The following is a 22,843-nucleotide window of genomic DNA, read 5'->3' on the forward strand; positions in this document are numbered from 1 at the left end:
TGAGACCCCTTCTCAAGAAGCCTGCTTTGGACCCAGCTGCTTTAAACAACTATCGTCCAGTCTCCAACCTTCGCTTTTTGGCGAAGGTTGTTGAGAGTGTGGTGGCGCATCAGCTCCCTCTGTTCCTGGAGGAAACTGATTATCTGGACCCGTACCAATCGGGTTTCAGGCCCGGACACAGCATGGAGACGGCATTGGTCGCGCTGGTGAATGATCTCTGGAGGGCAAGGGACAGGGGTTGCTCCTCTGTCCTGGTCCTATTAGATCTCTCAGCGGCTTTCGATACCATCGACCATGGTATCCTGCTGCGGCGTCTCAGGGGGTTGGGAGTGGGAGGCACCGTTTTACGGTGGTTCTCCTCCTACCTCCAGGGCCGCTCGCAGTCAGTGTTGACGGGAGGGCAGAGATCCGCCCCGAGGCCTCTCATTTGTGGAGTCCCTCAGGGGTCGGTTCTCTCGCCTCTCCTGTTCAACATCTATATGAAGCCGCTGGGCGAGATCATTCGTGGCTTCGGGGTGGGGTATCATCAGTACGCTGATGATACCCAACTTTTTCTTTCCACCCCGAACCAACCGAGTGATGCCCTCGCCGTGATGTCCCAGTGCCTGGAGGCGGTTCAGGTCTGGATGGGGAGAAACAGGCTTCGTCTCAATCCCGCCAAGACTGAGTGGCTGTGCATATCGGCATCTCGGGCTAACCAGGTTATTCCACCTCTAACGATGGGGGTTGAGGTGTTACGCCCCGTTGATAGGGCTCGCAACTTGGGCGTCCTCCTGGATTCACGACTCAATTTTGAAGATCACATAGGAGCCGTGACCAGGGGGGCTTTTGCACAGGTTCGCCTGGTGCGCCAGTTGCGTCCCTATCTGGACCGAGACGCCCTACGCACAGTTACTCATGCGCTTGTGACCTCCCGTTTGGACTACTGTAACGCTCTCTACATGGGGCTGCCCTTGAAGACCACTCGGAGGCTTCAACTGGTGCAGAATGCGGCCGCGCGAGTTGTAATGGGGGTCTCCCGATACTCCCATGTAACACCTCTACTCCACGAGCTGCATTGGCTTCCGGTTGCCCTCCGGGTGAAATTCAAGGTGCTGGTTATCACCTATAAAGCCCTACATGGCCTGGGTCCGGGGTATTTGAGGGAACACCTGCTGCCGGCATCAAGTGCCCTTCGCCCAGTGCGCTCCCACAGGGAGGGTCAGCTCAGGGTCCCGCCGGTAAGAGATTGCCGGCGGGTAACACCCAGGGATAGGGCCTTCTCAGTGGGGGCGCCTGCCCTCTGGAACCAGCTGCCAGTGGAGCTGAGGACTGCCCCTGACCTCCGATCATTCCGCCGGGGCCTGAAGACCTGGCTCTTTGAGCTCTCGGGCCCAGGCTGAGGAGAAATTTATTTTAATTGGGGTTTTTAATCGTACAGGGTTGGTTTAATCTTTTTTAAATTGGTTTTTAACTTTTGTATGGTTGATTTTTAACTCCCTGTAAACCGCCCTGAGTCCTCAGGGAAAGGGCGGTATATAAATGCAATAAAATAAATAAATAAATAAATAAATAAGTATAGTAAAGTACTAACTACATTGTAGCTGCTCTCTTTCTGTTCAGATAGTACTCTATCATTTAAGCCTTTCTATTTATAATTTCCCTGTCAGACCAAAATAACCTTGGAAGCATGTATATATACATCTGTTATCATTGTTTTAGCTTGTTTCAAATAAGTCTGGTCCTCATTCTGTAATTGTATTATATTGCTGTGTAGGTTTTTCTCCCCTCTCAGTGTAGATCCCTTTGAAGCCCCCCCCCCAACTTGACAAAAAGCATCTCAATAAATTAACTGCTGGTAATCCTGACATATCCACTTCAGCTAATTTAAGAACCTACATTAAGCAGCTTTACCATTTTTAAAATAACCTAATTCAGTAATGGAATAATCTGCTCTACACAATGGAAGTCCGCATTCAGATCAACTTAATTGCAGTGTTAGATATCTCAATAGCAAGAAGTAGCAACTAGAGATATTGTTGTTTCAGTGGTGTCCCCCAGTTTCTGCAACTCCAATTCCACTTTATTGGCTTTTAAATGGATTTTTTTTAATGTAAATTTTATTGGTTTTTATAAGAGTGGGGAGGAAAATGAAGGGATAGGGTGTGGGGTTGGGATAGCGGGAAAGTTGGGGGAGGGGGTGGGGTTTCCCCCAATTACATTCAATATTTAGCAAATAGCATATTGTTTGGGTTGATATACATCAATAGAAGTAGTAAGAATAATAATTGATAACAATAATAGATATGGCAAACTATAGTAAACAATGTTAAATTTTCAATCTATAATATTTTTATTAGTAAAATAAGGTCAAAAAATAAGTATCACATTCCTTTCTCTCTAATTCGTTTATCTAGCCATTGATAAAATTTATTCCAGGTTCTACAGTAGACTAAATGCTCTTGTTCTTTAATCTGTAAAGTTAATCTATCCATTTCTGCACTGTCTAATATTTTCTTGATAAGCATTTCTTCAGTTGGTAAACTCTCATTTTTCCAGTATTGGGCATACATAATTCTCCCTGCTGTTAATACATGTAATATTAAATACCCAGTCTCTTCATCATAATTGGGATCTATCATTCCTAACAAAAACAATTCTGGTTTAAGTTCTATTTGTTTTTTAACCATCTTCTCCAACCATAAATGTATCTTAAGCCAAAACCTTTTAGCTTAGAACATGTCCACCAGAGACATGTCCACCAGAGTGGCTGTTCGTGCCGGCATCCCAGGAAATTCCGATTATTCCATCTCTGGCCATGGGGGGTGAGCTATTACCCCCCGTAGATAGGGCTCGCAACTTGGGGGTCCTTCTAGATTCGCAGCTCTCTTTGGAAGAGCATATTGGAGCTGTGACTAGGGGGGCCTTTGCCCAGGTTCGCCTGGTGCGCCAGTTGCGGCCCTATCTAGACCGGGATGCCTTGCGTACAGTCACTCATGCGCTCGTGACTTCTCGTCTAGACTACTGTAATGCTCTCTACATGGGGCTTCCCTTGAGGTCCACCCGGAGACTTCAACTGGTGCAGAATGCAGCCGCGCGAGTTGTCTTGGGGGTTTCCCGATACTCCCATGTTACACCTTTGCTCCGCGAGCTGCATTGGCTACCGGTTGCTCTCCGGGTGAGGTTCAAGGTGTTAGTGATGACTTACAAAGCCCTTCATGGCATGGGTCCGGATTACCTACGGCAACACCTGCGGCCGGTGTCAACTTCCCTCCGTCCAGTGCGCTCCCACAGAGAGGGCCTCCTCAGGGTGCCTCCGATCAAAGAATGCCGATTGGTGGCCCCCAGGGGGAGAGCGTTCTCTGTGGGCGTGCCAGACCTACGGAACCGCTTACCGGTCGAGCTCCGGATGGCCCCCGACCTTCGCTCCTTCCGGTGCGATCTCAAAACCTTCCTTTTTGAACAAGCTGGCCTGGTCTGACGGGATGGGGTTGGGTTTTTATAATTAGTTTTAATTTTTAATATGTATTAATTACCACGGGCATAGTTATTTAATCACTTTTTAATTTTTGTATTCTGTTTTTTATTATGTATTGCCCTGTTCACCGCCCTGAGTCCTTCGGGAGAAGGGCGGTATACAAATTAAATTATTAAATTATTAAATAATAGGTACCTGGTCTTTGGCAGGCTTTAAAATGGATTTTGAAAAGCTTTTTAGCTGCTTTTAACTAATATCCTGGGCTGAGTATTCTACATTTTAACTGCCATTATACAAGATGTTTATGTTGTATAAACACATCCTTTCAAATCAAATAATGTGGAGTTGCAAAGCACTGCTGCTACAACTAGTTTTCTTAAAATGAAAAGGTACTAGAATACAATAAGTAGAATGAAGTAGCAGGATGAATAAAGGTGCAGCAAGAACTGAAGACACCTGGGTTGTCTAGACTCTAGTCTAGAAGATTGACATGTCGGGAGTGTCTTTGCCAAGATTAGTTTAAATCCTAGCACATAATAGCAGATTTCATCTATTTGGACACAAAAGGCCATGGTCCACTTCAGGGCAAATCTATCACTTTTTGCAATGGAGATGAGTTGGTATTCAGACAGCATGAATAGTAATAATCACAATAATAGTGAAGTATTGCATAAAGGAAACTTCAGCTGCTGCCTACAATGTTTAAATTACTCAGAAGCATAACAGCAGACAACATCCAATATTATTTAGAAGAAAGTAACAGAACAGAAAGGAAATAAAAGGAAAAGCAGGACATTTTGTATATCAACTTCTGATTGATAAAATCACCCTTATTATTTGCCATGTAGCTGCAATGTTCATCTTTGGGTGATTTTGAAGAAAACATATATTGGTTATCAAACAGTGAAAAATGCTTATAAAATCTTAACATTTGCTTTGAATGATTTGAAGCTTTATGGAAAATTAGAAATCAAAATTCAGTCACTGACCAACACTGTAAAACTTTTTAGCACAGATATAGCAATCGAATTTGACCTAGAGAAACGTCCTACATTAGCAATAAATTGAGGTAAAATTACAAATACTAATGGAATTGAAATATCAAATCGCCGAACCATCAGGATGAAGCCTACAAATATCTAGGGATTTTATAGTTGGATAACATTAGCATGGGTAAGTTAAAAACATGATTAGTAAAGAATACATCTAATGAGAAAATTGCTAAGGACAAAATTGAATGCCTGGGCCATACCCGTGATACAACTCATTATTTGAATTATTAACTGGGCACAAGCTGAACTGGACAGCTTGGACTGAGAAACAAGAAAACCCATTACTATTCACCATGCATTATATATCCCATAGAGCAGGGGTCTTCAAACTTGGCCCTTTTACGACTTGCGGACATCAACTCCCAGAATTCCTCAGCCAGCGTGCCTGGCTGAGGAATTCTGGGAGTTGAAGTCCGCAAGTCGTAAAAGGGCCGAGTTTGAAGACCCCTGCCATAGAGATATTGACAGATTATACCTGCCCCAGAGAAATGAAGGCAAAGGTTTGCTTTAGGTCAAATAAACTGTCGAACAAGAAAAGCATGAATTGGCTATTATATCAAAGACAGCCAAGAACTAGTCAATTTCTACAAAAGATTAAGAGGAAAGTGGATAAAGGTAAAACCTGGCAATGGCTTATAACTGGAACATTTTTTCAAAAAAGGCCTCCAGTATGAGGGACAGGGTGAGAGATAAGCAGGGAGGAAGCACTGCGGTATACCTGCAATCTTTCATAAAGGCAAATGACCATGGGGGTGCTGCTGTGGCCATGACTGTGGAACCTGGTTCTAAGTAGCTTTTGGGGGGGGGGCATCCATAACTTTGAATAATCGCTAAGTGACCTGTCAATAAGCAAGGACTATACCTGTATCCTTGTGTCTGCCTTCCCTTTGCATTTTTTACTGTATATTGGCAGAACTTTTGTATATTTTATCAATATCCGTATAAGTTATGATTCCAAATCAGCTGACTGAACAGAAAGCAGGCTGTACTAGTTGTCCACCCAGCCATCCCAATTCATAATTTTTAATTCCATCCTAATTTCAATTCCACGTGGGTCTTGCCAGCGTGAATATATACCCCAAGGCTTCTTTGTTTTGCCCTCCCGCTCTCCTCTCCTCCTTAACTAGGAGGAAGTCAAGAACTTTTTTAAAAAAAAACACCCTATTTTTTATAAATTAGGAAAGGATCTACTTTTACTACATCTCTGGGTTTCATTTTGGTGATAAAAAAATTACGAGAGAGAATAAAAATCTCGTCTGAAAACCCTGAGAGCTTCACTCAGTTTCTGTGGCTATAAGGCAGCGTTATACAGGTAGTCCTTGATTTACGATCAGGTGCTTAGCAGTCATTTAAAGTTACGACAGACCTCCCCAAGTCTACTTATGGATTTCCCCCTGCCATCACATGATTGCACTTTGGATGCTTGGTAACTTTTCAGCTGTTTGTAAAATTTTGTGGTCACAGGATCGTGAGTGATGATTCCCCCCCCCCCCCGGAAACTGGAGTTTACTTCCAGTTTCCAGCAAAATACACCCATTGTGAACAATGAATTTGCTTAACGACTGCCACAATAAAGGTTGTAACATTGGATGCAATCACATAGTGACCCATTTAATGACCAGCACAACTTAGAACCATAATTCCTGGCTCGATTTACAGTTGTAAATCAAAGACTACCTGTATCAAATCATACTATTAGTACATTTCACTGGCCAAATGCCATCCCTGCAACTGTATAGAACAGGGGTCTTCGAACTTGGCCCTTTTATGACTCGTGGACTTCAACTCCCAGAATTCCTCAGCCAGGCACACTGGCTGAGGAATTCTGGGAGTTGAAGTCCACGAGTCATAAAAGGGCCAAGTTCGAAGACCCCTGGTATAGAAGCTAGGAAAAGACTGAATTAAATTATACTAAAGGTCTGACTGCATATATGAACCATTTGTACATCCCAAATTTCCAGTGTCCAACTATAAACCAGCATCTAGCAGACCTTAGATAAGCAGTTAGAATGGTGATATTTTTATGGGAAACTCCTTCGGAACCCCAGGACTTCAGAGTAGACTAGAAAATCAGAAAGCTTTCTAGAAAAAAGGCAATGGCAATCTATTGATGCTAAGAAAACTATTTGGAAATATCTATGAATTCCTGAGGTTGAGTTGAACTCAACTTTACCTTTACCAGCAGTTAATTACTATCAATATTAACAACCTACACAAATGTCTAATCCAGTGTTGCTTTATTCTTCAATAATATAAATCAGTTTATTTGGTGTCTGAAAATATTCTGCAAAGTCTCTAATACAAACTTATAATTTTTGTCATTTTTACCCTCAGAGCTTGAAAAAAACAAAGGCAGAAAAACAAAATAATGAATTAAATAAAGTGTTGTGCCAATAGTGACTACAGATTGTGAGAGCCAATTCACAGAAAGTTGCCCTAATTAACTTGGTTAGACATAAATCTGAGATGAAGGGTTTTGCCCCTGATTCTAGCCCCCAGACCTGTTAAGGTACACTTCAGAATGAAGCACCACTTTTGTTTTCCAAGAATTATGACAGCATTGGGAAACAGCCATGCTTCAAAGCAAACTGCAAGCTTCCAGCACAGGAATTGGCACACTGCTCTGAAATATGCCAGAAGTATTTCCCTTTTCTGTTTTTGATCTAGAACAGGGGTGTCAAACTCGCAACATCACGTGACGTGTCACGACGTATCACGACTTTTTTGCCATTGCCAGCAATGGAGTGGGCACGTTTTTTGCAATGATGCATCCAGCCCGGGCCAGCAGTTCGACACCCCTAATCTCGAATAATCTCTTTAAAAAGTATGAATTGATAGACACTAAGAAAGATAACCACAAGTACTTAACACTCATGGATATCAGAAGCAACGTTCTGAAGTATGACTATCAACAAAACTGCTTTTTAAAATATTCTAGTGTGTGTGTACTCATAGAAAATAAGGCAATTTTCTAATTTGTTGTTTCATGCAAAAATGGGGTTTGCTGTATGCATACATAATGTCATAGTGTGTGTCTGCTTCTTTTAGAAGTGCCACACGTGATCAATTCCATTGTGGATGTTAAATAAGGTAAGTCTGCATTTCATTGTATTGTATGTCAAAAACATGGCTTAATATTAACCATAATATGGCTTAATGTTAAATAAGGACTAGAATTGGATATCATTTGGACCAAAGGAAATTGGTTTTTTTTATTAATTGTATTCATTTGTAACATAAAATGTGAAAATACAAAAGCAAATAGTAGGGGACAACAGTAGAAAAAGGGAAAACAAAAAAGGTGTGAAGAAAGGGAGGGGAAGAGACAAAAGGCATTGACTTCCGACTCTCTCTGTTGCAGTAAAATCAGACGTTAAAATCAGATCTCAACTTTTTATATTTCTATAATAGTATGCACTAGCTATTTCTATATAGGGAAATCAGTCTAATCAGTTAAACCCAAAATCATGATATCATTTTTTTCTCACCTCAAGCACAAAGTCCAGAAGGGGTTTCCAAGCAGAAACAAAAGTACTTGCGTTCTTTTCTTTTTTCAGCTCAGTCAATTTGACCATCTCTGCTAATTTTATCAGCTTTTGTAACCATAGTAGGAATTGAGGCATCCTTCTACTTTTGTGCATAGAACTGACGTCCCCATAAATAAAATCAGAGTTCCAATTTTTATTTACAGTTCTCTTTCCAGTAGACAGATCTTTGGTAAAACATTCATTTTAATTACTGAAAATCTGCCCAGCAATGATAAATGTAGTTTGTCCCATCTTTGTAAATCCTTTTTTTATATCATTCCAAAGAGGTACATAATTATTTTGAAAGAGCTTTGTATTTGTGTTTGTCACCATAACCCCCAAATATTTCACCTTTTTCTCAACCTTGAAACCAGATCTTTTACTCAACATGTCACCATCCTGGGAGGATATATTCTTGATCAACACTGTTGTTTTCTGTTTATTTTAAAAGCTGCTAGAACCCCAAACTCATTTAATTTACTCAACATATATTCTATCTTATTTTTTTGGGTTCTGCAGGAATATAACCAAGTCGTCAGCAAATGCCCTCAATTTGTAAATTTCCTTCTTGATATTTATACCCATTATTCTCTCATCTTGCCTAATGTCTCTATTTAAAACTTCCAACACCAAAATAAACAACAAGGGAGACAAGGAAAATGTTGATAGAAAGGAAATTGCTTTATTTGCTATTCTATTTGAGCTGGAGGGTTTTTTTTTTAAAAAAAGAAAACTCTAGTCATATACAAATTGCTGGAACATAATGGAAACGTTAAAGGATTCAAGACAAAGTGCAAATGTTGACCAAGAAATTAAAGTTATCAGGAACAGTCAAGAGTTTATTCACTTTCACTACTCCTTTAGAAGAGTCACTAAAATACAAATTATTGGATGTATTTAAAAAACTTCTAGTTCAAGACTCCTAGCATGCCAATTGCATAAACTCCCATTCAAAATTAAATTATGGAACGTGTGGATTTATAATGGATCTAGTCTCACCATTGTAAAGGTTTCCTCTATCCAGTCCAATACACAGCCAACCACAACACAAAAACAAGTCCTGCCCATACATCAAAGGAACATTCCAAATGGCTGCCAGAATACTGCAACCCTTAGGAATAATGATAACTCACAAACCCACATTTATATTCAAAAAAGAGCTATCTAAAGACAAAATACAGAAGGAAGACAACAGCAACATAGAATACAAAATTAATTACAACAATTGTAACCAGTTATGTGGTACAAACAGGAAGGCAATTGAAAACAAGAGTTCATGAACATCAACTAGCAGTTAAACGGAACGACCAAAAATCCCTCATCTCAAACCACATTGATAATGAACACCAGTTCAACTGGGAAGGAATAAAAATCATTGGGCACGCCAACACCCACCACACACACGAATTAACTGAAGCCTGGTATTCTACCAAAGGAGTAATTAACAAGCATATTGATTAAGACCTAGCATACGAATATGAAAGAAACCAGACCATTGGAACTACCAATCAACAAAAGGACCAATCAGCTGCTCAGAATTTAAATATAGCCAGGCACACAAGACATTTATAAGCTAAGAAAAACAGGACGAGAAAATCTTGCTGATGATGTTACCTAGTCTGGTAAGTTCAGAAGCTAAAGTGAAACCAGCTTTGAGAGCAAACCACTGCCAAAATGCTCGTCTTCATTTTTTCACCAAGGGAGCCGGTCTTGTCCAAAGACATTTTCTGTGGTCATGTGGCCAGTAAGATTATACGTTGAGGCGCACAAAATGCTGTTACCTTCCCAGTGAAGTGGTACCTATTTATCTACCCTTATTTGCATGCTTTCAAACTGCTAGGTAGGCAGGAGTAATGGGAGCTCACCCCATCGTGCAACACTGGGGTCTTGAACCCTGTCAGTTTTCCAGCTGACAAGCTCAGGGTCTTTAACCGCTGAGCCACCGTGTCCTCCTCACCATTATAGTGAACAGCAATTCTTTTCCACTTTAATCAAATGGATGCTATGCAAACCTTCATATTTACAAAAATGACTGAATGTCATTTTTATCTGATTTATACAGCTACTAATCTCACACAAGTGGCTCTGGAGGCCCTACCGAAAACCCACCACATCTCATGCTAGGCTCATTTTAGGAAAAATGGGGTTTTGTTTTTTTCTTCTTCCTAGTGCAGGGTCTGCTTACATTGCTTATGACCACGAATTGACCAACCACCATATTGTCAAGTCTCACGTCATGGGTTGAATGAGTGGCCCAGAATCACCCAGCTGGCTTTATGCCTAAAGTGAGGTTAGAACTCAAGTGTTTCTGGGTCTCTAGCCCGCTGTCGTAACCACTAACCAAACCAGATCTCTTTAAGAAACCAGAATCTATGCAGCTTTAAATTGATAGGTTTAGGTTGCGATATAGGGGATTGAATTCTCCTTTATTTTAATGGGCAAGAAAGCTCTGAAGTAATTTGCACAAGTTCAACTGTAAATACCAGAAATCTTGAGAATAAAAAGTGACAGTTTTACCCAAAACACTGCCACTTGCAGAGCCACAAAGAACTTTACACCAAAGTGTGGAAGAAAATGCGTTCTGTGAAGTTCATGAAGAGTATCTAACTCTGGAATTTTCCTGTTGTGGAAAAACTGCATTTTTTTTTGGTAATCTGTATAATTGTTTGTTTCAAGCTTTTATTATATGAAATTAACAGTTTAAAACAGCAGTAATCCTTCACTCCCATCTCATGCATTTCACTTACACGCTAACTACAAACACATTCTTAACATTCCTTATCCTGGGTAAAACAGAGCATGTAGGTATACTGGGGGGGGGACTAGCTTAAGGGTTTTTTTTTTGCAAGCACCTGGTCAGAACCATCCAATCAATCAGAATAATCAAAAATCTTAAAAACTGGTAAACTGCTGATTTATGCAAGGGAACCTGGTTATGCTGTTCTGAAATATGAGTACTTGACCTTTCTTTCTCATTAGCATTTTGTTAAATTGCAGTAATGGCAGAGCATATTTTGAACATAATACTTCAATATGTCAGAATAAGGGAGTAGAAAGGTCACACACTGATTGTTTGTGTGATAATTCTATTCTGATTGTCACAATCATCCATGTCTACGAAAATCAACTTCTCACATAAAAACAGATTAAAAGACACAAAATGGCACCTGCTTTCAAACCTGATGCTAGTAAATTAAATCTAGACAGGCTTTGGGCAAGCCTGTTTTCACTCCCTACTATAAATAGATGAAAAACAAAACTAGTTAAAGAACTTTGCAAAGACTTGCATAGTTGTCATTATCCGAAAGCAGAGGAGTGTGTAGCAGTATGATGTAACATGGCACCAATTTTAGATACTAGGAACAATGGACATTATGCAAGTGACCTTTCAGTTCTGCAGGCAGGCCTTCCTTTGATCTTCTCTCAAACTCCATGTGTACAAGCCAAACCAGTTCAAAAGGAAACCTGAGGACTTTTCAGGGATAGAAAAGGGAGCAGAATGGCCCATTTGATGCAATTCATGACTAGGAGAAGGGATTAGGATTTTATTCTCTTCTTTTTGAAGCTAAACATGTTGCTGCAAATACTAACCCAGGGTTCGTAAGTAGAGCCAGAAACTGATTTACTAATCATAATTAGGTCTAATGCTCAGAAATTCTTAATGTTGGTACTATATAATAGTTCACCATTGTTATCTGAGAAAAGGAAATAAAAAGGGAATCTGAACACAATATATTAGCCTTAAGGCAAATTAATATCAAATATAATTCAAAGCAACAAACATTGTTGGAGAGGGGCATATTGGCATTCTGAATTCCAATTATAATGCTTAAACTCTTTCTTATTGGAAACTTAGCCTTTAACATGCTACTCCGAAGAAGCCAGAACTTCAACTAAAAGCATTCAAATCCAGAGATTAATGGTACCATCTGCTAACAATTTTTCTGCCCTAAATAGACCTTGCAACCCTGCCAAACCTATAGAATCAGTTGCCAACTGATTCAGAAATGTTTACTATGAGGTTTGTAACCTATAAGTACGGTACCTAAATCAACTGAATTTTGCTACAGTGTAATCCATTTCCTCATTTCTTTCTGGTGTTATGATTCTTAAACCTATCCATCATTTATTTATTTAAAAATATTAATAGCCCACCTCTGGGCAGAGAACAAGTATAAGGTCAAAAAAATATAAAAACAAAGCACAAAAGCTAGTCCTCATTTCATGTCTCCCTCAGGTAGCCTCTACTTACAGTTATGATGTTGGGGGGAAAGGGTCAGGTATAGGAATGGAAGCTACATCTGAGAAGACCTGTAGTCTGGACCATGCCCTTAGGGCAGGGGTAGGCAACCTCGGCTCTTTTATGACTCATGGACTTCAACTCCCAGAATTCCTGAGTCAGCTATGCTAGCCGAGGTTGCCTACCCCTGCCTTAGGGAAAGGTGTGGTTTTCAGGAGCAGGCTCCTAGAAGTAATATGGCATATTTCCTTCTTGAGCATCTAACTGGTCATTTTATGTTTCAGCCACAAGAAGCATTTGAAAATATTTAAGGCTCCAACCAACTGCACCATGAATACATAACTTCAATTCACCAATTTGCTAGAAGCTGGGGATAATGTAATAAGGCCACTGAAAAGCTAATTCACCAAAATGCTTAAACAACATCTTAACAAAGGGGAGAAAGGGTTGAGAAAATACAAACATAAAAAAACACCCCGCGAGTACCTACTGTATGTTTCAAGATACAAACTTTAATTTCAAACTACAACTCACTCATGCCAACAAGAGACTTTTCTTGAACTCTTGAGATGATCGTTGTTATTCTGGGAATTACCTTATTACTCATCACAGAGTTAATGGAAATGATCGCACAGCAGTTTCATAGAGACAAATGCCTGCAGTTTTGGAAAACTTAAAAACTAACCCATTGCATTTATTGTGAGCGGATGATATGTTGCATCGAAGTATACATTTTCTCTCACTTATTAAACTGCCTTAGGTATGGGAAGACACTTGATTTATTTCATCTTATTTAGCATATTCTTGACACCCTAGAAGGACAAAGTAAACCAAGCTGTGATTAACATGCTTTTCCTAATCTCATTTTCCATGGGGCCTCCTAAAGAGAAAAGATCACACGCCTTAAGAATTTCCCCCACAAACTCAGGGAAGTATAAAGATGATTGTTCCATTTTTCAAGTCTTTATTGGGGTGTGTATTTTCCACACATGGTGGCAAAGGAGATTTAGATTATTATTAAAATCTATAGAAAGCTAATATGTGGACAGGTAACTATATAGTTATTTTTCCTACCCTTCCACGCACATAGTGCAAAGCTGAAAAAAACGGCTCCTGCCCTTTATTTATCTTCAGAACAATTTTGGAAGACTGCAAATTGAGACAGACAGACAGACGGACAGAGATCCCAGTTGGTGTAGCCTGAGGTTGTTGTATCAAATGTAGGTAAATTTGAGTCCATCAGATGGTTTAGATTTCCCCCCCCCAAAAAAAAAGATGATCTGCACTTTGTAGCATAACCAAGATTCAAAGATTCATGTATTTATCAAATTTATATGGCTTTTTATCTCATAAAAATATACTGTGCAGCATATAATAAAATAAAACATTCTATAAAACCAGCTAAAAGTAATAAACATAAATTTGGGCTGGTGGGTAAGGTACCAGGCTAGAAACTGGGAGACTGAGAGTTCTAGTCCTGCTTTAGGCATGAAAGCTAGCCGGCTGACTAGCCCAACTCACTTTACAGGGTGGTTATGTGGAAAATAGGAGGAGGAAGGAGTATTATGTATGTGTGCTGCTTGAGTTGTTAATAAAAATAAATAAAATAGTAAATCATGAGAGAGGGACAATATTACATGCAATATAATACAGCCAAAAATCAGGCTCCTCATTACTAGGGGATGCTCAGGCTTGCTGGAAAAAAAAACAACTTTTGTAAATATCAAAGATCCCTAGCTCCAAACATCTAGAATACATTAGATCAGACATGTGAAACACAAGGCCCGGGGGCCAGATCCGGCCCGCGAAATGGTTTCATGTGGCCCGCGAAGCCATCCTGGAAACAGTGAGGGAACGGCCCCCACTGCCTTGGCCCTGGCCCAGAGACCCTCCTTCTGCCAGAGACCCTCAGATCTGCCCCACTCCTGCCCAGGCCCCCATAGGCACCCTTGATGCGAACGATGTAGAGCTGGCCACACCCACCCAGTAGGACATACGCACTCTAGCCACGCCCACCCAGTAGGCCACGCCCACCCAGCCCCTTGAGGGCAACCGCAATGCTAATGTGGCCCTCAATGAAATTGAGTTTGACACCACTGCATTGGATTGTTTTCCCTACATCTGACCATATAGTGTAACCACAGAGCTGATCATCAGCTAAACACTATCCAATATTCAAACTGTAGGAGAATCAATCCAGACTGTAAAGGAATGTATCAACAATTGGTTTCAAAAAAAATTAAGAGCAGGTAGTTTCCTTTTCAAATGGAAAGAAAGAGCTCTTTAAACATTAATGGCTGTGAAAGAAAACAAACGTTTTCAGCAAGAATCTAGCTAACCTGTCACCTGATGGATCCATCAGCATAATTCTACACAACCCCACACACAAACACTACATCCAGATACAAAAACCTATGTCCAAACCCTCCATAACTATATATCACTACGGCCTAGGTTTCCATTTTCACAATCTGGGGAATGTCCCTGCATCTTTTAACAAATGCACAGTAAGGCAGTTTTCATCAAGGGCTATTACTTCCTTCTCAACAAGACTAGGATGGAAGCGTGAGTTAACTTTCTTTCTGTGCAATTCTTAAAATTACAACCACTCTCTGAACGAAGCCGGAAAGATAAGTAAGAGACACAAGTCATTCTACGCAGAGGCATCTTCAAAGGAAAGCAAATGCCAATGTTTATATTCGCTCCTTCCGGCGCGATCTAAAAACTTATTTATTCGAGCAATCTGACCTGGTTTGATGGGTTAGGGTTGGGGTTTTAATATGTTTTTAATTACTGTTTTAAACGTGGGCATAATATTTAATCGTTTTTTAACTTTTGTATTCCGTTTTTATATTTATTGCCCTGTATACCGCCCTGAGTCCTTCGGGAGAAGGGCGATATAAAAATATAATTAATAAATAAATAAATAAATAAATAAATAAATAAATAAATAAGAAGTGAAACTTCCTTTGTGCTATCTGAAAGTTGTTTTTTGGTCATTTGGGTGAAAGCATCAGATAACCGAGGATATCTCTTGAGTCCACATCTATCCTATCCGTATACAGCAGGGGTGGGGAGCAATGGCCCTTTTATGACTCGTGGACTTCAACTCCCAGTATTCCTGAGCCAGCCATGCTGGCTCATGAATTCTGGGAGTTTAAGTCCACAAGTCATCGTTCTCCACTTCTGATATATAAGGTAAATCTTGGGTCAAGCAGGCCAAGTCCTTTTACTTCCCATTCCCTAAGTAGCAGCACGGTTCTGCAAGCTGCAGATCTTCGTAAAGAGACCTGACCTTGAACTCATCTCAATTTCTTTTCTCTGACCAAACCTTCTGTTCACAGATGAGTTGCAAATATATTAAGGCTTAAATATGAGTCTGAATTGAATACTTTTAACTTGTGCTATTAAAAGGTATAATAAGTGCAATCACCTAAAGGAGAGTTTATTCAGTAAAACAGAAAACAGATAAAATTAAAATCATCTCAAAAAACTGGTCCAACTTTTTCCTGTTAAGGCATGGGTGTCAAACTAGGTGGTGTCACTTGACATATCACAATATTTTTTGCCTTTGAGGAGCCGGGGTGGGCGTGGCCTGCACGTGACGCATCTGGCCCATGGGCCGCCAGTTTGACACCCGTGTGTTAAGGAAATACCTAATCATGTAACAACATTCTTTCACAATTAAGCTACAAGATTTTTTTAAAATGCTTTTTTACTTTATCTTCCCAAAATTATTTAAACAGATCTGCTTCCAAAATACACACAGAAAACATGCTCTTGCTCTAACATATTACAAAACTTTCAAAGTTTCACGCAATGAGGTAATTGAGTTAAAATGTGTCAGAACGTTTTAATGTGTCAAACTACTTCTAATTCTTCCTATCCCAAGGGGCAGCCATTCTGAGAAGCAGAATTTCTTTACTCAAACAAAAAAAATTCCAAAGCTCATTGCTGATGGTACTGACTGCCAACTCATGGCTTTTTTAAAAATGAAAAAAGTCTGCCAAAAAAGTTGTGAAAAATTAGATCCTAAGCTGGACGAACTCAGAAACTCTTGGTAGATTGCTTTGCAACCAGAATGCTCAGCAAAATACTGATTGAGAGTTATTTGAAAGAAATCTCAAGAAAGGTAAGGTTCATCTGGTAAATTAATAACAGGAGCTCCTGACCAGCAGTTCAAAGGCCTGATTCCTCCAGAGAAGTCAAGAAAAAATCCATCTAACTTATAGCATGTCTTATTAGATGAAATGTAACATGCACAAATGCTAAAGAAAACATTACATTCAAAGAAAACTTAAAGACATTCAGTAGGGGGTTCCACTATGCAAATATATTATAATGCATGCATTCTTGCTTGATGTTATATTATTTTATTTATTTAAAAGATTTATATAGCCATCCATCTTATGTATCATCATCCCAGGTAGCTACGACAATAGTAAAACAGTAAGTGTACTGGTAAGTCCTGGGCTCCAGCCACATACTACCCCAAAGCTTGTGGGAAGGGCCAAAACCTCAGGAGTTCTCAGAAGGCCAGGAGGGTATGGGCCTGTCAGAACTTTTGTTTGTTTGTTTGTGTGTGTGTGTGTGTGTGTGGCTGTCTGTCTGTCTGTCTGTCTGTCTGTCTGTCTCTCTCTCTCTCTCTCTCTCTCTCTCTCTCTCTGTGTGTGTGTGTGTGTAAGGGAGGGGATGCTATGGAGAAGGCATACTGACTAAGTCCCAATAGATGGGGCCTGGAGCATGTCCACCCTATCAGCCCTGATAGAATGGGTAGATATAGGACAGACAGTCCCACAATGGTCCCAGACCATTTGAGGCTTTGAAAGTGATAACCAGCCCCTTGAAGAGCAGCAGAAAAGAAATGGAAGACAGTGTAGCTCCCATAGCAGCAGCGAAACATAGACAAGCCATAGGCAGAAACGCATGCTCCCCTGCATTCTAGATGGTAGCTCCCCACCCCCATAAAACATTACAGTAATGCAATTGGGAGATGATCAGGGTGGGAATGATTGTGATGAAGGCCTCCCAGTCCAGGAATGGGTGCAACTGGAGCACAAAATAAATCTATGCAAAGTCCCTCCTGCTACAGCAGCTGCCTGCTCCCTGTACAGTGAATCTTATTTAAAATAGATATTTAAAGGTTCTTCAAGTCATTTGGAGAAATTAGCATTGAATTGGCTTTCTGAAAATGAAGTTTAAAAATATTCCACCGAATTTAATTAGAGGCAGATCAAAGGGGAATGTCAATTTTATACAAACACCTTAAATACTATTTCACAGATACATTTTGCTATGACGAGAAATATTTTTCTTCCACTGCTTTCTTCAGCAAATTTACCCCTCTGGATTACTGGCATGAAGATGGTTAGTTCCATCTTTCCAAACTACTCAGTATAGGTCATGTTGACTTTTCCCAAATAAAGAGAAAGATTAAACACCTGCATACATGAGTTAGAATTACTGAATATTCAATCCCCTTGCATTGTTGACTTACTTTTATTATGTATTATTTAAATATCATTTATTAATATTTAGTTAATAGTTAATATTTAATTAATAGTTAGGGTTAATATGACCAGCTAACGTGAATTTTACAGATGTAACGAATTGAATTGAACCGAATTGAAGCTTGTGGTCAGCAATGCTTGGTGCTATCTAGACATGAATCCACATATCTATGTTAATTGTAGAGATGGCTGGGGGGGCAGGGGGGGCAGTCTGAGATAAATAACCCAAACAAGCTCCCTTTTCTATTTCTGTAGTTTGCTTTGCTGACAAGGAGCCAGACAAAGAAGATAGCTTTGCTTCTCATGACGGAGGGAAAGCCCCAAAACCTTCCCAGATGACTTGTCAAGATCAGAAACGATTCCAGGAAGAAGAATTTGAGCCATGGAGCATCTGGCTGGCAGCTAGAGACCCCACAATAGCTAAACCAGATTAGACAGCTTTAGTAGTAGCCGTTGAAGATGGCAGGGTTTTCTTTCAGTTTCTATCCAGAGTAAAGATGGCTGGTAAATCTAAGATGGGCTGAGCAACTAATTCCAATTAGGATTTATGAGATTTGGGTGGGTGAGACTAGGTAGGAGAACTGCTGAAGTGTATAACTCTAGACAGGAGAATGTGGAAGGGAAAAAGTGACAAGGTGGCTAGGTTCAACTAGAGTTGAACACGTCAGAAGGTAAGAAAAAACAAAATCAAAGCTTGCCTGCCTGGTTCAGTTGCCTTTCATTTCTTCAGTTTAAGAACAAATAGTACAATGCCAATTATTAAATAAGCCATTTCCTTAGACCAGGGGTAGGTAAATTTGGCTCTTTTTATGACTCGTGGACTTCAACTCTCAGAATTCCTGAGCCAGCATGGCTCAGCATGGAAACCTCTCCCTTTCCCCTCAGCATGGCTGGCTCAGGAATTCTCGGAGTTGAAGTCCATGAGTCATAAAAAGAGTCAAGGTTGCCTACCCCCCTGCCTCAGACCTAGAGAGAGAGGTAAATAGGAACACCATAGTATCAGTCTGGAGGTGGGAAAACACCTACTAAAGAATGCAAGCCAATAACTGAAGTCAGTGAAATGTGAAACTATTTGAACATTCTGATGAGCCTTGGCTTACATCCAGACTGCTTATTTTCTCTTTTTATTTCTGAGTAAAATAACAGAAAAATCTGGGAGCCATGTGGTCTTGCTCTGCCCCCATCAGATCTTAATCTGTGACTCTGCTAATGATTTACTTTAATGAACAAAATCTTCAGGACATGGGACAAGAATTTTATCTAGGCCTGCTTTATCACTTTCACATACCACACATGGGAATGGATTAGAAACCAGGCCCTATTCCTTGTTCAAAAGCGAAAGTGATTGTCCAGGGTTAAGTTTCTTCTTTCCACTTGAGGCTGCACACACACAATCCGCAAACAGTTGTGAAATCTACGCAAGCTCCCCCCCCCAATAAGTAAAATAAATACGTACTGTAATTCAACTCTCCACCATCTCAGACCAAAAGTAAAGTTTAATACTTTAGATCCTTCCATAATAAAGTGGTATAACGTTGTACTACAGTAAAACCTCCTTCAGCCTGCAGCCTGCAGGTTGCTCTACTTAACAAATAAAAAAAACAAACGCTGATCCACCTTTTAACTGCTATTATTTATTTTTCTTTTGCTTGTACTGAACAGAGAAATTCATATGTGCAGTATAGTATGTTTGTTTATTGCAGGGGTGTCAAACTCAATTTCATTGAGGACCGCATCAGCATTGCAGTTGCCCTCAGGGGGTCGGGTGGGTGTAGCCTGGGTGGGCGTGGTCTACTGGGTGGGTGTGGCTAAAGTGCGTATGGCCTACTGGGTGGGCGTGGCCAGCTCTACATCGTTCGCATCAAGGGTGCCTATGGGGGCCTGGGCAGGAGTGGGACAGATCTGAGGGTCTCTGGCAGAAGGAGGGTCTCTGGGCCAGGGCCAAGGCAGCGGGGGCAGTGTGATATTTCCCCTAACCGCTCTATATTCCATTGTTTAAAATCTTCTTCCTTATCATCAGGTATCTTTTGCAGACCTAGGGGGTAAAGCATCTTTTCCATTTTTGTTGTTATGGCTAAATCTTGCAGTATTTGATATATATATGCTCTAGTATCACCAGTCTTAAAAAGAGTAGAACAAGGTTTCATCCAGTTTTCTGGTCTTTATGTGTAGCCTTTATAATCCAATAAGTTCCAGAATATGGGTCCAGTCAGGTGTCCAAGAACTGTCGGTCAGGCAAGGTTGTAATCCACAATGTTCAAAGTATTCAAAATGTTGAACCACACTGAAAACAGCTCAAGTCTCTCCCAGCCAGACATAGTCAAAAGTCAGTTTTTTCTTTCTCTCCCAATTGTTCTTGAGATTAAAAATCCAAGCTCAGTAGGTGTTTACAGTCCAAGAAGATCAGGGTGATAAGTATGCCAAAATATTTTCCTTTATTGCCAGCTGTTCTCCATTAAGCTAGGAGTCACCAAGCAGCCATGAAGCTAATGGTAGTGCTATACTCAAATCCATCATTAGATGTCATTCAAAAGCCATTTTCCACTCTTAAGACAAAGGATTGGTTTCTAATATTTCACCTCAATGTTGTTGTTGTTTTTTCCCAAGAGAAAATCTTAACAATTATCTCACTTCTCAAATTTATCGAAACTGTAGCTTTATATTACTTCCATGTCAGTATTATGTATTTCTGTCCCCCATAAAAGAAAAACGCCGCTTCTGTTCATGTTCAGAGGTTTTAGCTTCTTGGGAGCCTTTCCCAGGAAATTCAGTTGTAAAATAGTAAAGAAAGGATCAATATTCTCACCCACTTACAACCATGCTGTTTACAATGCTAATTAGTGCTTTTCTTCTTCGGTTGTCAGCAGCTAATGGCTGGCCACAGGAATGTAGCCAGTCTTTCCCCTGCTGATTTGGAGGGTTTTCCTCAGATTGAACAGAAAGACCACCATCTCTCCGTGATTGATGAGGCACCACTCCTTCTTCATCACCTCTTCAGAGTGACTTTAGGCCCTTTTAGGGCACCTGGCAGGGTGAAATCAGGCACAGAAGGCAGAGTCCTGCCTTCCAGCGTCCATCTCGCCATGATGCAAAACTGGAAGGACCTGGATAAGACTCCTGATACCATGAACAGCTAAGTAAATAAACACATAGATCATAAAATAAATCAATCCTGAGTTCTCACTCAAAATACAAATGATAAGGCTCAAATTATAATATTTTGGACATATTCTATAAAGACCAACTTCTATAAGAAATCCATAATGCTGGGAAAGGTAGAAGAAAAGACAGTAAGAGGATGACCACCTGGATGGACTCAATTAAAGTATGATGGGTACACTGCTGAGGATCTAAAGGACCAGGTGGGGACATATCAACCTGGGGAAGGTCTGCCTATGTAAGTTGCTAAGAGTCAATATACTTGAGAGCACACAATTCATCAATCAAAGCTGTTCAGAAATTAAATCTGACTGGGGAAAAGACATAGGAGGAATCCAATATTCTATTACAACAAAACTATTCATATCAATCAACCTTCAGTTCCTCTGTATCATGTTGCCCTCTTCAAAGGGCCTGCTCTTAAAGGTCCCCCAACTTACAGAGACCTTTTGGTGAGTTCCCGTAATGTTGCAAAGAATAACAAAGAACTGCTTCCTTCCTATTCTTCACAGATAACCAGTTTTGCCATTAGAGGAAATGTATTAATGTAATGTAATTGACCAAACTTTCAATTGTTTGGTTCTGTATGTTATTTTAAACAGGCATACAGTTTCATTAAACATAAAATGCCATGATGAAACATTATTCAAACTGCATTTATCCAGACGCTTAATAAATGATGTGCTACTGTTCTGCTCAGTCTGCATTCTATGGCAGATGTTTTTTTTAAAAGATGAACAGTAAATAAACTCAAATGTCTGACTAGTAGCTGCTTCCAATTATCTAAATGTAATGTGATCGTAAGATGAGCAAGAATGCCTCTTAATGCCTGCCATATAAAATCAACTTGGGCAGATGCTTCAGATGGAAAACTCTGTGCATTGCGTGCTCATGCCAACAGGGTGTTTACAACAATTTATCTGCCTATACCATTTCAATTTCAAAAACTAGTAGAAAGAAAAAACAATATTTCAATTTCAACTAGTACATTTGATTTCAAGACTCTTTAATCAAAATAACTTCCTAACAACCTGGTTCACTTGCACATGGTTATTTTAACTCAGGGGTCAGCAACCTGAAAAAGGAAAAGAGCCACTGGGAACCGGTTCCATCACACATTAAAAAAAGTGGGAGCCGCGTCCGTGCATCCATGCACACGCATGCGCAAAAAAATGTTTTGCACATGCACAAAAAGTTTTTTTCTTGCACATGCGCGGTTGCCATTTTTTTATGTGTGATGGAACCAGTTCCCGGTTGCGCGACAGCGACGGCCCGTTTGCAGAGCTACCGCCTTCGGCAGCCTGCAAACATGCCACGACAGCTTTCCCAAAGAGCGGCACCGCTGCCCGTTCGCGCGGAGGTGCGCGCGCACCTCTCCAAAGGTTTGGGGAGGTGCGTGCGCACCTACGCTCGTTCGGAGAGGTGCGCGCGCACCTCTTGGAATGGGCAGCGGCGCTGCTTGTTGGGAAAGCTGTCGCGGCCCGTTTGCAGAGCTGCCGCTTTCGGCAGCCTGGAAACGTGCCGCGGCACCTTTCCCAAAGAGCGGCGCCGCTGCCCATTCGCGCGGAGGTGCGTGCGCACCTCTCCAAAGGTTTGCGGAGGTGCGCGCGGACCTCCGCCCATTCGGAGGTGCGGACGCACCTCTCCAAACGGGCGGTGCCACTCTCCATTTGGAGAGGTGCGCGCGCACCACTGCCCGTTCGAAGAGGTGCGCGCGCACCGGGCGACTGAGAGCCGCAGGAGACAGCTCAAAGAGCCGCGTGGAGCTCCGGAGCCGCGGGTTGCTGACCCGTGTTTTAACTGAATGCTGTTCCATAGTTCCTTTGCCCTTAACAAATACTTAAGTTAACATTTACTTTCAAATACCGACCATGCTGAACATGTAATATGGAACAGCA

General features: G+C 40.8%; 1 protein-coding gene across 7 annotated transcripts in view; it reads right to left on the reverse strand.

Moving 5' to 3' along the window:
* The window catches only part of COBLL1 (cordon-bleu WH2 repeat protein like 1), a 124,539-nt gene that overhangs the window by 74,898 nt on the left and 26,798 nt on the right, over positions 1-22,843 (reverse strand). The gene's annotated exons all lie outside the window — the stretch shown is intronic.

The sequence above is a fragment of the Vipera ursinii genome, assembly GCF_947247035.1.
Source record: "Vipera ursinii genome assembly, chromosome: 1".
Lineage (NCBI taxonomy): Eukaryota > Metazoa > Chordata > Lepidosauria > Squamata > Viperidae > Vipera > Vipera ursinii.